At 42.9% G+C, this 13,970-nt stretch overlaps 1 long non-coding RNA gene across 1 annotated transcript in view; it reads left to right on the top strand.

Moving 5' to 3' along the window:
- Positions 1-11,284: 11,284 nt before the first annotated feature.
- LOC129381496 (uncharacterized) overlaps positions 11,285-13,970 on the top strand; it is a 37,243-nt gene continuing 34,557 nt past the window's right edge. Inside the window, exon 1 of the long non-coding RNA XR_008609667.2 lies at positions 11,285-12,028. This is a non-coding gene — a long non-coding RNA (uncharacterized lncRNA). The remainder of the gene's footprint in view (positions 12,029-13,970) is intronic.

Genomic DNA, 13,970 nt, shown 5'->3' with positions numbered 1-13,970 from the left:
AAGTATGCGTAGAAATTTCGCTTTTCAGAGAAGTGAGGGAACAGGAGCACGTCGGGGTTCTAATGGGCTATATGCTGATATTTTCAACCACGACTCATTTGGGCAAATTGGTCTTTCAGTCGTGTAACTTAGCGTGAGTGTAATTGCGTTCGCTGAGGCAGTGTTGTATACGTCCCATTTGAGCCTTTAAGAGATAAGAGCCAACAGCAGTGCCTTGAGATTCGAACAGGCAATAGCCTAGCGTATTTTTTTTTTTTTTTTTGCGTGATAACTAATATGCAAGTATTCGTTTATCAGTCATTTAGGCAAGTGTCAGCATATGTTCATTTGCAGGGGGCGTAATAAGTGTGCGTAGAAATTGAGCTTCTCAGAAAAGTGAAGGAACAGGAGCATGCCGAAGTTGTAATGGGCTAAAGGCTGATGTTTTGAACCACAACAACTGATTTGGGCAAATTGGTTTTTAAATCATGGACGTTAGTGTGGGTGTAATTGCATTCGCTGAGGCAGTGTTGTATGCATCCGATTTCAGCTTTTCAGATATATGAGTGAAAAGCAATGCGTTGGGATTCGAACAGGCTGTAGCCTGGCGTTTTTTTGCGCGGTAACTAATATGTGCATATTGATTTATCAATCGTTTATGTTATTATCAGCATATATTCACGTGCCCAGGACTGTGCTTTTGACATTGGTTTATGCAATGGCCGAGTCCCGTATGAAGACAAGCTAGAGATGTTCTGGCCATTCAGAAGTTACGCTATGTTATCACATTCGCCATTTTTCCTTGTGTGATTGGCTCATAGGGACACTGCCCCCGCTATGATTGGCCGAGAAAAGAAAGAAGAAATATTTCGGAGTTTCATGGTATCCAGAGTAGCAACCCAGTGTCTCTTACTATCACATTTTCTTACGCCGTTCCTGCCACATACGCAAATCACGTATTTTTTTTTTTTTTTTTTTTATTTCATCACTGCCGTGAACGGCCGGCACGAGATGTACCCGATCGTGTCGAGCACCCATCTGTTGGACAAGGACGACGCCAGAGTTTAGTGCTTCGTCACCAGGTCAAGCGTGGGAGGCAGCACCGTGGCCAACTGTACCAGCCAGAGCAGCAAGGTGAGGTCATCGAAGACGAGACTTTTCTTGCGTGGTAGTCTTTCCAATGCCTTTCGCTCTGCAAGGTAAAATTGCCTGTAAAATTATTTCTCAAGCTCTGCACTCGAGCAGCCCATTGTCACCAGGTCGACTGCGGTGTACAAGGTACACTGCAAAGACCGTTACTTGTCATTTCCTTACTTCAGCATCTTTAATGTGCCATGTCCTTCCTTCCCGCTTTCCTTCTATTCTTTTTCTAGACTGCCATCATTCACACTCATCAATTAATATTGAGCTTGCGAGTAAACTGCTCATTTGCATATTGTTTAATTTGTGCTATTAATAAGCTGCTCTTCAAAACGTGCAATTTATTCACAATTTAGTAATTTTGTGAATATATTTGGTTGTGCAGACCGCTCTATATTAATGGTGACCCACCGTGGTTCCTCAGTGGCTATGGTGTTGTGCTGCTGAGCACGAGGTCGCGGGATGGAATCCCGGCCACGGCGACCGCATTTCGATGGGGGTGAAATGCGAAAACACCCGTGTACTTAGATTTAGGTGCACGTTAAAGAACCCCGGGTAGCCAAAGTTTCCGGAGTCCTCTACTACGGCGTGCCTGATAATCAGAAAGTGCTTTTGGCACGTAAAACCCTACAAATAAAAAAAAAAAACATTAATGGTGCGAGCGGAGGTTCCTGGTTCGAGAACTATTCGATAACTATTCTATAGTCAAGTTGTTCTGCTTCTGACACTATTCGATTGGCATTTTATTTGGTTTTGAGAATTATTACTCGCACACCCCTAGTGAAACTCAAATACAAGCAAAATAGCCAATGAGAAAGATGAACATTGGTGTTGTGATTCTCCCCGAACGATAGGAAGCGCCCACCGTGCTTATTTCAAAGCTCGTGCAATGATTCCATGAGACATGATGCGCCATTAACTTGCAGTGGTGCTAGCTTTCAGAGTGTTATTCCTTAAAAGCGGGAAGCAACGTAGGCGTACGGTACATAATCCAGAGGGGTTCTTGAAAGGCTCGCAACGAAAGGCCATGCAGAAAAAATACGGAAGCGAGTCACGTAGCTTTCCATGGTACACCATGCGACCCGTCGATCAGTTGGCCACTGCAATAAGAAAAAGAGAAAGTAGTGATGTAAAACTTTTTTTGAGTCTGTTGGCTAGATGCAAACTACGAAAGCACTTCCCTTCTAGATATTGATCGCTGCTTGCGTCACTGAGCTCATTTTTCAATTAGTACCAGTTGTAAAACTGCGCGCAATGTAGACAGGGTGTTTCAGCGAACGGTTTTAATAATTTTCGAAATTTACCTGTGGAAGATGGCGCAATTCTGGTTGATGAGGTGGTCTACTCGAAGCGGCGGACACTGCTTGAGCAAAAAAATGAAATGCATAATCATCTAATTGACCAAATTCACTAATTAAATTTCTAAGTAGTTACCTTATGACCTTATGACCCAAATTGCAATTAACAAATTCTAGCCATGGAGTTCGCGTGGAGGATCCACTTGGAGCGAATTATCAGGATGAGACCAGTTTCCAGATATGAATTCCCGAACTTTGCGGAGAAATGCACTAGCGTTCCAGATACTTCTGTGCTTTGAATGCACAACACAACGTTTTGTTAAGAAATTTTTTCATATAAAGATAACCAAGGGCGCGAAATCGCTGTTGACTGCGCTGTAACGTGACGGTAAGTGCTTTGCGCGGTCAACGAATCGATAAGCTCATGACGACACGAAGGATGCAGTTCTCACTCTCGCCTTGGTGTCTCTCCCAGGTCCACCTGGCTCCTGGAGCAGCGAGGTGAACAGCAGCCATTGCCGCACGCTCATGTCAGGTCGCAGGTATCAGGCGTGGAACTTTGGCGACACAGTGCTCCAGTCTTTCCGGTGGAATGAACATTCCATTGCACATCATGTCGCCGCGCAGCCGGTTACCCCAGTTTGGGTGCCTGTTGGCCAGGATGTCCAGCAGGGCGCAACCTTCTGGCACTGCCTGTCGAAGTGCAAAGATATATAATGAATCATCAGATATAACAAATTATTGGATATAACGAAGTAGGGAAAAAAGTTTTCGAAGTTTCTTCAAGATTATCGACGTGTACACTTATAACGAATGCATTGTGTTATCGGGTGGTACTTTGTTATAACGAGATTCGGCGGTAATATATGACCACTATAATTGTAGACGTGTTCATACTGCGCTACGAAGTTGTATCAGTCATAACTCTGGCCACCAACATTATTGCGTTGTTTTACTGCAAGGATTCTAATAAAACAATCAAAAACATGTTGTGAACCATAAATAATCCCTTTATATGGGCTAAAAATCAAGCCGTATAGAAATAGCCTCCAAGCTATAGCATATATGCAAATATTGACAAAAATGATTAGTGAATTTTAGACTTGCTTCGTCATATTCAATAAAATAAAAACCTGTCGTAGCAAAGTTGGAGGGGGAACAAGGATTACTTTCTCATATCTATTACTTCGTCATATCAATTATTACATGTAGTGCACTATGAATCTGTAGGGGATTTCAAGGGAAATTTCGCTGAGTTCGTCATATCCATTATTTCGTAATATCTCGTTTCGCTATAACAAAATTTTACAAATTCCTTATGCCGTTATTCGTTGTATTGAGGTTCAACCGTATATGCTGAACTAGTAACTAGCACATTGTCGCTGATTTTATGTCCACAGGGCAGGGCGAAGGCCTCTCCCATCGATCTCAGATCAGCCCTGTCTTACGCTAGCTGATTCGAACTTGCGCATGCAAATTTTCTAATCTCACCAGCCCACATAATTTTCTGCTGTCCTCGACTTTGCTTTCCTTCCGTTGGCACCCATTCTGTAACTCTAATGGTCCGCAAGTTATCAACCCCACTAATGCATGGCCTGCTTAGATGCATTTTTTCTTAATTTCAACTAAAATATCGGCTATCCCCTTTTGCTCTCTGATTCACACCGCTCTCATCCTGTGTCTTAACGTTACGCTTAACATTTTCCGTTCGATTGCCTCGCGTGGTCCTTAACTTGTTCTCGAGGTTCTTTGTTTACCTCCAAGTTTCTAACACATATATTGGCGCCGATACAATTCAATGATTGTACACTTTTCAACGACAGAGATATGCTCTCTTTCATTATTGGATAACGTATACTGTATGCGCTCGAACACATTTTTATTCTTTTGTAAGTTTTCGTCTCGTGGTCAGGGTCGCCTGTGAGTAATTGACCTAGATAAACGTACTCCTTCACAGACTCTAAAGGCTGTCTGGCGATCGTAAATTTTTGTTTCTTTGTCAGGCTTTTTAACATTACCTTTCTCTTTTTATTATTAATCTTCAAACCCATTCTTGCGCTCGAACTGATAAAGATTTCTTATTGCTTCCTCATAATCTTCATGCAACCAGTGTGAAACACTTGCGTAACTATTGCAATTTGTATAACACGTCTGTCTCTTCTGCGCTCATGGTCCCTACACGTGAATATGCAGTTTCCTTTTGTTCATTTTGGGCTAGCTGTGGCAGGAAAAGATTGCAAGTCTTTTCATTCTTACAGAATCACTGTTGCAGAATTTATGAGGGTTGTGCATCTGATCAGGATATTTGTGTAGGAATTAGTAAGGAAATCGCGCTGTGAGCTACTTTTCTTTTGTGATGTAAACATTTTCGGTCCTACCCTGGGCTTCGGAATATTTTGCAAGTACTGAACACCATAAAGCACAATTGGAGGTACCATCACCGTAAATTGAAGCATCCACCATTCTGAAACTATTGCTACTTATTGTTCTGTTGCCAAGTTCACCTGCATTTGTAAATGTGCTTTGTAACGTAAATGCATGTAATGCACCTGCATGTAAATGTGTAAATGTGGTTCCAGAACGTGCACTCGAGACTGCTAGTACATGCTTAAAACTGGCTACAGAGCTATTAGATCGCATGAATAATTCATGAAGCCGCACCCTTAAGGCATTGAGGATTCATACCCGTAACAGGCATTCCAATCGGGTATTTTCTGGTCACGTTTTATGCTGATACTGCAGTGATTCAAATGTGAATTAGTATAGACCATTTGCAAAAATTAGGCCCTCATATTCACAGTATGGAATTGGTAGACCGCATATGAAATGTTTCGTTAAGCTAGCTTGATGTTGAAGCTGAAGTTATAGTGGCCTGGTGTGTTGCAGCCTGCCCTGCGAACCTGGTAATCAACCCGTCCAGTACGATGGGGTCTGGAAGCGCCGTGCTGTCTTGCTGACCAGATTTTCCAGCAGCCTGGTGTCTTGATGCCCACCCTGCGGATCCACTGACCAGCACACCCTGCGAGCTGGTATTTCGATGCGCGCCCCACTAACACGGTGGGAGCTCTTGTCGCCGCCGAGGCTTCTGATGCGAAGATCACCCGTGCGTTACGGAATCACAAGGGGCAAAAGTTTTCTTCAAGCACAATTTCTTTGTGAAAAGCACAAAACAAAAGCTGGGCGAGTTAACATACGCAAATTTAGCGCCTGTGTATACTTCGTTTTTTTACTCGCTGTTTAGTTTCACCCATTACTTCGTATTTAAAGATTGTCTTCGGTGCAATAATGGGAGATGTAGTCTGACTCGATGTCGCGGGTTGATTTCGCATTGGCTGCCATTTTGCCAATAACAGTGCATGTGGTTGCGCGAGTGAGTGGTCGCATCTTTTCCTGAATAACTTTAGCCTTTAACGCGTGAACGCAACTCGCCCCACTTTTGTGAAGACACCAAAAATTTGATCGATCAATTCTCGCTGCTCATTAACGTAGTACCTCCCCGTGGTTTTGGGTCAGAGAGCACGGGACCTAACCCCGGTCAAAGTTCCACTTCCTAGCGTACGAGGTAAGCGCAATCCTTACGATTGTTTTGAACTGATTTGTCCAGATTCATTTATCAATCGCTTAAGTTATCGTCAGCATATGTTCAATTGCAGGGGGCGTAAAGTATGCGTAGAAATTTCGCTTTTCAGAGAAGTGAGGGAACAGGAGCACGTCGGGGTTCTAATGGGCTATATGCTGATATTTTCAACCACGACTCATTTGGGCAAATTGGTCTTTCAGTCGTGTAACTTAGCGTGAGTGTAATTGCGTTCGCTGAGGCAGTGTTGTATACGTCCCATTTGAGCCTTTAAGAGATAAGAGCCAACAGCAGTGCCTTGAGATTCGAACAGGCAATAGCCTAGCGTATTTTTTTTTTTGCGTGATAACTAATATGCAAGTATTCGTTTATCAGTCATTTAGGCAAGTGTCAGCATATGTTCATTTGCAGGGGGCGTAATAAGTGTGCGTAGAAATTGAGCTTCTCAGAAAAGTGAAGGAACAGGAGCATGCCGAAGTTCTAATGGGCTAAAGGCTGATGTTTTGAACCACAACAACTGATTTGGGCAAATTGGTTTTTAAATCATGGACGTTAGTGTGGGTGTAATTGCATTCGCTGAGGCAGTGTTGTATGCATCCGATTTCAGCTTTTCAGATATATGAGTGAAAAGCAATGCGTTGGGATTCGAACAGGCTGTAGCCTGGCGTTTTTTTGCGCGGTAACTAATATGTGCATATTGATTTATCAATCGTTTATGTTATTATCAGCATATGTTCACGTGCCCAGGACTGTGCTTTTGACATTGGTTTATGCAATGGCCGAGTCCCGTATGAAGACAAGCTAGAGATATTCTGGCAATTCAGAAGTTACGCTATGGTGCCACATTCGCCATTTTTCCTTGTGTGATTGGCTCATACGGAAACTGCGCCCTCTATGATTGGCCGAGAAATAAAAAGCAGAAATATTTCGGTGTTTCATGGTACCCAGAGTAGCAACCCATTGTCTCTTATTATCACATTTTTCTTTCGCCGTTCCTGCCACATGCGCAAATCACGTGTTCTTTTGTTTTGTTTTTTATTTCATCACTGCTGTGAACGGCCGGCACGAGATGTACCCGATCGTGTCGAGCACCCATCTGTCGGACAAGGACGACGCCAGAGTTTAGTGCTTCGTCACCAGGTCAAGCGTGGGAGGCAGCACCGTGGCCAACTGTACCAGCCAGAGCAGCAAGGTGAGGTCATCGAAGATGAGACTTTTCTTGCGTGGTAGTCTTTCCAATGCCTTTCGCTCTGCAAGGTAAAATTGCCTGTAAAATTATTTCTCAAGCTCTGCACTCGAGCAGCCCATTGTCACCAGTTCGACTGCGGTGTACAAGGTACACTGCAAAGACCGTTACTTATCATTTCTTTACTTCAGCCGCTTTAATGTGCCATGTCCTTCCTTCCCGCTTTCCTTCTATTCTTTTTCTAGACTGCCATCATTCGCACTCATCAATTAATATTGAGCTTGCGAGTAAACTGCTCATTTGCATATTGTTTAATTTGTGCTATTAATAAGCTGCTCTTCAAAACGTGCAATTTATTCACAATTTAGTAATTTTGTGAATATATTTGGTTGTGCAGACCGCTCTATATTAATGGTGACCCGCCGTGGTTCCTCAGTGGCTATGGTGTTGTGCTGCTGAGCACGAGGTCGCGGGATGGAATCCCGGCCACGGCGACCGCATTTCGATGGGGGTGAAATGCGAAAACACCCGTGTACTTCGATTTAGGTGCACGTTAAAGAACCCCGGGTGGCCAAAATTTCAGGAGTCCTCCACTACGGCGTGCCTGATAATCAGAAAGTGCTTTTGGCACGTAAAACCCTATAATTAAAAAAGAACATATTAATGGTGCGAGCGGAGGTTCCTGGTTTGAGAACTATTCGAAAATTATTCTATAGTCAAGTTGTTCTGCTTCTGACACTATTCGATTGGCATTTGATTTGGTTTTGAGAATTATTACTCGCACACCCCTAGTGAAACTCAAATACAAGCAAAATAGCCAATGAGAAAGATGAACATTGGTGTTATGATTCTCCCCGAACGATAGGAAGCGCCCACCGTGCCTACTTCAAAGCTCGTGCAACGATTCCATGAGACATGATGCGCCATTAACTTGCAGTGGTGCTATGTTTAAGAGGAATATAATTTAAAAGCGGGAAGCAACGTAGGCGTATGATACATAATCCACAGGGGTTCTTTAAAGGCGCACAACGAAAGTCCATTCAGGAAAAATACGGAAGCAAGTCACGTCTCTTTCCATGGTACACCATGCGACCCGTCGATCAGTTGGTCACTGCAATAGGAAAAAGAGAAAGTAGTGATGTAAAACTTTTTTTGAGTCAGTTGGCTAGATGCAAACTACGAAAGCACGTATTACCCTTCTAAATATTGATGGCTGCTTGCGTCACTGAGCTACATTATTCAATTAGTACTAGTTGTAAAACTGCGCGCAATGTAGACAGGGTGTTTCAGCGAACGCTTTTGATAATTTTTGAAATTTACCTGTGGAAGATGGCGCAATTCTGGTTCATGAGATGGTCTACTCGAAGCGGCGGACACTGCTTGAGCAAAAAAATGAAATGCATAATCATCTAATTGACCAAATTCACTAATTAAATTTCGAAGTAGTTACCTTGTGATCCAAATTGCAATTAACAAATTCTAGCCGTGGAGTTCGCGACGCGGATCCACTTGGAGCGAATTCTCAGGATGAGACCAGTTTCGAAATATGAATTCCCGAACTTTGCGTAGAAATGCACTAGCGTTCCAGTTACTTCCGTGCTTTGAATGCACAAAACGACGTTTTGTTAAGAAAGTAATGCATATAAAAATAATGAATGGCGCGAAATCACTGTTGACTGCGCTGTAACGTGACCGTAAGTGTTTTGCGCGGTCAACAGATCGATAAGCTCATGACGACACGAAGGATGCAGTTCTCACTCTCGCCTTGGTGTCTCTCCCAGGTCCACCTGGCTTCTGCAGCAGCGAGGTGAACAGCAGCCATTGCCGCACGCTCATGTCAGGTCGCAGGTATCAGGCGTGCAACTTTGGCGACACAGTGGTCCAGTCTTTCCGGTGGAATGAACATTCCGTTGCACATCATGTCGCCGCGCAGCCGGCTACCCCACTTTGGGTGCCTGTTGGCCAGGATATCCAGCAGGGCGGAACCTTCTGGCACTGCCTGTCGAAGTGCAAAGATATATAATGAATCATCAGATATAACAAATTATTGGATATAAAGAAGTAGAAAAAAAAATGTTCGAAGTTTCTTCAACATTATCGACGAGTACGCTTATAACGAATGCATTGTGTTATCGAGTGGTACTTTGTTATGACGAGATTCGGCGGTAATATATGACCACTATAATTGTAGACGTGTTCATACTGTGCTACGAAGTTGTATCAGTCAAAACTCTGGCCACCAACATTATTGCGTTGTTTTACTGCAAGGATTCTAATAAAACAATCAAAAACATGTTGTAAACCATAAATAATCCCTTTAAATGGGCTAAAAATCAAGGCCTATAGAAATATTAGCATGCATGCTATAGCACACATGCAAATATTGACAAAAATGATTAGTGAATTTTAGGCTTGCTTCGTCATATTCAATAAAATAAAACCCTGTCATAGCAAAGTTGGGCGGGGAACTAGGATTACTTTTTAATATCCATTACTTCGTCATATCAATTATTACATGTACTGCGCTATGAATCTGTAGGGGACTTCAAGGGAAATTTCACTGAGTTCGTCACATTCATCATTTCCTAATATCTCGTTTCGCTATAACAAAGTTTTACAAATTCCTTATACTGTTATTCATTTTATTGAGGTTCAACCGTACATGCCGAGCTACTAACACATTGTCACTTGTAATATGTCCACTGGCCAGGGCGAAGGCCTCTGCCAATCATATCATATTACCCCTGTCTTACGCTAGCTGATTCCAACTTGCGCATGCTAATTTCCTAATGTCACTAGCCCACCTAATTTTTTGCTGTTCTCGACTTCGCTTCCGTTCCCTTGTCACCCATTCTCTAACTGCAATGGTCCACCGGTTATCGATCCCCCGCATTACATGGCCTGCTTAAATTCATTTTTTCCTTCATCTCAACTAGAGCGTAGGCTATCCCCTTTTGCTCTCTGATTCGCACTGATTTCATCCTGTGTCTTAACGTTACGCCTAAGATTTTCCGTTCGATCGCTTCGCGTGGTCCTTAACTTGTTCTCGATGTTCTTTGTTTACCTCCAAGTTTCTAAGACATATATTGGCGCCGATACAATTCAATGGTTATACACTTTTGAACTACAGGCATAGGCTCTTTTTCACTATTGGGTAGTGTGAACCGTATGCACTCCAACACATTTTTAATCTTGTGTAACTTTTCGTCTCGTGGTCAGGGTCGCCTGTGAGTAATTGACCTAGATAAACGTACTCCTTCACAGACTCTAAAGGCTGTCTGGCGATCGTAAATTTTTGTTTCTTTGTCAGGCTTTTTAACATTACCTTTCTCTTCTTATTATTAATCTTCAAACCCATTCTTGCGCTCGAACTGATAAAGATTTCTTATTGCTTCCTCATAATCTTCATGCAACCAGTGTGAAACACTTGCGTAACTATTGCAATTTGTATAACATGTCTGTCTCTTCTGCGCTCATGGTCCCTACACGTGAATATGCAGTTTCCTTTTGTTCATTTTGGGCTAGCTGTGGCAGGAAAAGATTGCAAGTCTTTTCATTCTTACAGAATCACTGTTGCAGAATTTATGAGGGTTGTGCATCTGATCAGGATATTTGTGTAGGAATTAGTAAGGAAATCGCGCTGTGAGCTACTTTTCTTTTGTGATGTAAACATTTTCGGTCCTACCCTGGGCTTCGGAATATTTTGCAAGTACTGAACATAATATAGCACAATTGGAGGTACCATCACCGTAAATTGAAGCATCCACCATTCTGAAACTATTGCTACTTATTGTTCTGTTGCCAAGTTCACCTGCATTTGTAAATGTGCTTTGTAACGTAAATGCATGTAATGCACCTGCATGTAAATGTGTAAATGTGGTTCCAGAACCTGCACTCAAGACTGCTAGTACATGCTTAAAAACTGGCTACAGAGCTATTAGATCGCATGAATAATTCATGAAGCCGCACCCTTAAGGCATTGAAGATATATACCCGTAACAGGCATTCCAATCGGGTATTTTCTGGTCACGTTTTATGCTGATACTGCAGTGATTCAAATGTGAATTAGTATAGACCATTTTGCAAAAATTAGGCCCTCATATTCACAGTATGGAATTGGTAGACCGCATATGAAATGTTTCGTTAAGCTAGCTTGATGTTGAAGCTGAAATTATAGCGGCCTGGTGTGTTGCAGCCTGCCCTGCGAACCTGGTAATCAACCCGTCCAGTACGATGGGGTCTGGAAGCGCCGTGCTGTCTTGCTGACCAGATTTTCCAGCAGCCTGGTGTCTTGATGCCCACCCTGCGGATCCACTGACCAGCACACCCTGCGAGCTGGTATTTCGATGCGCGCCTCACTAACACGGTGGGAGCTCTTGTCGCGCCGAGGCTTCTGATGCGAAGACACGCGTGCGTTACGGAATCACAACAGGCAAAAGTTTTCTTCAAGCACAAAACAAAAGCTGGGCGAGTTAATATATGCAAATTTAGCGCCTGTGTATACTTCGTTTTTTACTCGCTGTTTAGTGTCGCCCATTACTTTGTATTTAAAGATTGTCTTCGGTGCAATAATGGGAGATGTAGTCTGACTCGATGTCGCGGGTTGATTTCGCATTGGCTGCCATTTTGCCAATAACAGTGCATGTGGTTGCGCGAGTGAGGGGTCGCATCTTTTCCTGAATAACTTTAGCCTTTAACGCGTGAACGCAACTCGCCCCACTTTTGTGAAGACACCAAAAATTTGATCGATCAATTATCGCTGCTCATTAACGTAGGACCTCCCCGTGGTTTTGGGTCAGAGAGCACGGGACCTAACCCCGGACAAAGTTCCACTTCCTAGCGTACGAGGTAAGCGCAATCCTTACGATTGTTTTGAACTAATTTGTCCAGATTCATTTATCAATCGCTTAAGTTACCGTCAGCATATGTTCAATTGCAGGGGGCGTAAAGTATGCGTAGAAATTTCGCTTTTCAGAGAAGTGAGGGAACAGGAGCACGTCGGGGTTCTAAAGGGCTATATGCTGATATTTTCAACCACAACTCATTTGGGCAAATTGGTCATTCAGTCGTGTAACTTAGCGTGAGTGTAATTGCGTTCGCTGAGGCAGTGTTGTATACGTCCCATATGAGCCTTTAAGAGATAAGAGCCAACAGCAGTGCCGTGAGATTCGAACAGGCAATAGCCTAGCGTTTTTTTTTGCGTGATAACTAATATGCAAATATTCGTTTATCAATCATTTAGGTAAGTGTCAGCGTATGTTCATTTGCAGGGGGCGTATAAAGTGTGCGTAGAAATTGAGCTTCTCAGAAAAGTGAAGGAACACGACCATGCCGATGTTCTAATGGGATAAAGGCTGATGTTTTGAACCACCACAACTGATTTGGGCAAATTGGTTTTTCAATCATGGACGTTAGCGTGAGTGTAATTGCGTTTGCCGAAGCAGTGTTGTATGTGTCCAATTTGAGCTTTTTGGTGAAAAGAGTGAACAGTGTTGAGATACGATTAGGCTATAGCTCGATGCTTTTTTTGCGCGATAACTAATATGTGCATATTCGTTTATCAATCGTTTAGGTTAGTGTCACCGCAGGTTCATTTGACGTTGCAGAATGTACGCTTAGAAATTCAGCGTCTGAAAGAACTGAGAGAACAGGAGCGCGTCGAGGTTCTAATGGGTTACAGGCTCATGTTTTTAACCACAACGACTCATTTGGTCAAATTGGTTTTTCAATCATGTAAGTTAGCGTGAATGTAATTGCGCTAGCTGAGGCAGTGTTCCATGCGCCCAAACTGAGCTTTTCAGAGATATGAGTGCACAGCAATAAGTTGAGATTCGAACAGGCTATTGCGTTTTTTTTTTTGCGATAGCTAATATGCGCCTATTCGTTTGTCAGTCGTTTAGTTTAGTATCAGCATATGTTCACTTGTACGGGGCGTAATGTATCCTTAGAAATTCGGCGTTGCAGAGAAGCGAGGGAACAGGAGCGCGTCGAAATTCTAATGGGGTATAGGCTGATCCTTTTACCCACAACTCATTCGGGCTAATTGGTTTTTAGTCATGTAAATTAGCCTGAGTGTAAATGCGTTTGTTGTGGCAGTGTTGTATGCATCCAATTTGAGCTTTTGCGAGATATGAGTGAACAGCAATGAGTTGAGATCCGAACAGGCCTAGCGTTTTTTTCTTTTTTTGCGATAGCTATATGTGCATATTCGTTTGTCAATCACTTAGGTTACTGTCACCGTATGTTCACTTGCACGGGGCGTAATGTATGCTTAGAAATTCAGCTGTTCAGAGAATTGGGGGAACAGGAGCCCGTCGAAGACTTAATGGGCTATAGGCTGATGCTTTTAACGACAACTCATTTGGGCAAATTGGTTTTTAATTCATGTAAATTAGCCTGAGTGTAAATACGTTTGCTGAGGCAGTTTTGTATGCATCCAATTTGAGCTTTTGCGAGATATGAGCGAAAAACAATGAATTGAGATTCGAACAGGCTATAGCCTAGCGTTTCTTTTTTTTTGCGATAGCTATATGTGCATTTTCGTTTGTCAATCTCTTAGGTTAGTGTCACAGTATGTTCATTTGCACGGGGCGTAATGTATGCTTAGAAATTCAGCTTTTCAGAGAATTGGGGGAAAGGGAGCCCGTCGAAGACTCAATGGGCTATAGGCTGATGCTTTTAACCACAACTCATTTGGACAAATTGGTTTTTCAGTCATGTAACTTAGCCTGAGTGTAAATGCGTTTGCTGAGGCAGTGTTGTATGCATCCAATTTGAGCTTTTGCGAGAT

The sequence above is a fragment of the Dermacentor andersoni genome, chromosome 11 (genome assembly GCF_023375885.2).
Source record: "Dermacentor andersoni chromosome 11, qqDerAnde1_hic_scaffold, whole genome shotgun sequence".
Lineage (NCBI taxonomy): Eukaryota > Metazoa > Arthropoda > Arachnida > Ixodida > Ixodidae > Dermacentor > Dermacentor andersoni.
Note: the sequence above shows the minus strand (reverse complement) of the source record. Positions and strands in the feature narration are given on the sequence as shown.